We start from the raw sequence: 2441 nt of genomic DNA, 5'->3' as shown, positions 1-2441 counted from the left end.
AAGCAGAGTCCCAAATGCTGAACAAAGAATGCATTAGACAATAACAAGGGAATATGTGTTTTCTTCTCCATCTGTTTCATGAACCAGAATTATAGTAAAATTATAAATTTATAAACAGCCAAATATTTATTCAACCATTAATCCATTAATATTGCTGACTTCTCTCCACCCAAATATTGTAATTTACCTAAATATTTCAAAATAGGAGAACCTCTGGGAGGTTTCAGGAATTTGTCATTTGTCTAGAAAGTGTCCTTAATCTTGAGTGGTTACTTTAAACGTCTGAAGATATTAAACAGTTGAAATTTTGGCAAGGTTAAATATAATACAGGAATAGTATGGGAACCCTTTTACATATTTTGTTTTTATATCAATTTTCCCCTGGAACATGCTATGGATGGTGCATTGACAAGTGAACAATGAGCAGTGACTTTGTGTACAAACAATGTTCAGCACATTTTGCTTGTCATGAAAGGTGCTCTCTCCTCAATAACAAAGCCGGGCTGGCCCTGCAGCTGCCATTTTCCAGAATGTAACTCTTGCCCATCTCTCATATTACCTTCTCAGATTCTGTATGCATCGTAGAGAACCATGGGAGGAAGGAAATTTTCTAAAAGCACAATATTACTGTAAAGAGCCATAGCCCTGAGTGAAATCACATGTGGGTGATTCAAAGCCTGGAGAAAGGAGGCAAGTCACAGAAATCACCATTTTATATGGAGGAGTTTGGAAGTTGCTCGCCCTTTTGTTGATCTAACTTGTCAATGTTCAACACATGAAAGTTACTCATGCAATACTGTAGTTTTCAATAGACCCAAGTATGCAAATGAGTGTAGATTTTTACCATAAACTCAAATCCACTTGAAAATACTAAAAAAGCTATTAATATGTCAAGTATTCCAATTTTAATTTCTGTGGTTGATAACATGATAATATATCTATGTCTATATATACCATTTATATACTTGTCGTTAGTTGAATTAGAGGATACTTTTGTGTATTTGTACTGTGTATTGTAATAAATTGTGGGCACTTGAATACATTACTGTGAATCAGACTTAAATCTGATTGTTCAAGAATACATCCACTGGGGGCGGGGTGGGGGGGCGGAAGGAATACATCTACTGAGGTGGTCACGCTGGAATCAGCAACAATTGTCCAAGGCAAGCCGGCTCTTCAGAGCACTGCAGATCACGGATCACCAAGAGAGCTTACGTGTTAGGATTCTGGATCTTTCTCTCCAAGGTTCTCCTCCCTCTTGCCCCCTCCCTCCATTGAAACACACACATCGCAAGCATGCACGCGCGCGCACACAGTACACACGCAGAATGGCCCTTGTGTCTGAGTCCGGCTCTGCAGGAACAAGCTCCTCCCTGTGAGCTGTCTGTAGTAGTTTCTGTTGTAAATGCCCTAAGTTGGAGAGGCCCTGAGCTGCAGCTGCAGTGAGTGTTAGCGCACATTAGGGCACGGAGAAATGCCACCGCGGAAGGTAACACATGGGCTGCAGCGCGGCTGGTGGAGCAGGGCGAAGTCGGTGTCTTGGACGGGATCCATCTCCACTGCGGAGTTGTCACGAGGGGAGAACAATACGGCCAGGAGCGGTGGGAGAGGACGGCTCCCCCTCCCCAGGCTATAGCTCCAGGCTGCACCACCACGGAGGCGGGGGCGCTCCCCTCACTCCCCCCCCCACACCCCCGCGTACCAATAATGCTTTTTTGGGGAGTCAAATTGGGATTTTTGTTCCCAGACTCAACTTATTGCAATTAAGTACCGGCCCAGGGAGAGTAGTTGGTGTGAAGAAACGAAGTTTGAAAAACAGAAAAATTAGAGAACTTTTCAAGGATAATCAAACAAACAAAATACATAGTCATTTTAAAATTGCCTTACAGCAGAATCCGCGTCCTGAAGTCTTTCCAGACTGACCCTTTGATGTTGGTTCAGGACTTAATGCATTGATACTCAGCGTCTGAATGCCCCCAAAAGCATTTGCCAGGAAGTTGAGTAAACGCACCGCCCCCGCCCCCCGCCCCAGGCTGTTTGTAATGCACATGCACTGAGCCCTCCCGAAGGAGCCCCAAGAATCGCTCTGGACTCGAGGCTCAGCGCTCAGGTGCTCAAGCCAGCTGAGATGCATCCACGACACGTCTGCACGTATGGATGCGTGCGTGTGTGCGGATCTGTGTGTGCGCGTAAACAGCTTCTCAGAACTGGAGCTGCGGCAGCGGAGTCCTTGGAAGGAAGGGGCGACGACGAGCCGTTGGAATCGTGATTCAGGACTATTAGGGAAAGAATGAGCTGCTTCTGAGTCATCGCGAGCCTCCAGACTTTCCCCGCAGTGTGGCAGAACTTTGTGCTGATGAGACAATAGTGAAGCGTGTGCGTTTCCTACAGGGCAGACCATTCCGGGGCTGGGGGAAGCCTGGGGCCTGGGCCGGGCGGCG

At 46.1% G+C, this 2441-nt stretch overlaps 1 protein-coding gene across 1 annotated transcript in view; it reads left to right on the top strand.

Moving 5' to 3' along the window:
- Positions 1-2146: 2146 nt before the first annotated feature.
- ZNF516 (zinc finger protein 516) overlaps positions 2147-2441 on the top strand; it is an 89404-nt gene continuing 89109 nt past the window's right edge. The window contains exon 1 of the mRNA XM_005861629.2: positions 2147-2376. The gene's annotated coding sequence lies outside the window, so the exon portion shown is untranslated. The remainder of the gene's footprint in view (positions 2377-2441) is intronic.

The sequence above is a fragment of the Myotis brandtii genome, unplaced genomic scaffold, assembly GCF_000412655.1.
Source record: "Myotis brandtii unplaced genomic scaffold, ASM41265v1 scaffold154, whole genome shotgun sequence".
NCBI lineage: Eukaryota > Metazoa > Chordata > Mammalia > Chiroptera > Vespertilionidae > Myotis > Myotis brandtii.
The sequence above is the reverse complement of the archived record's forward strand: the minus strand, read 5'-3'. Positions and strand labels throughout refer to the sequence as shown.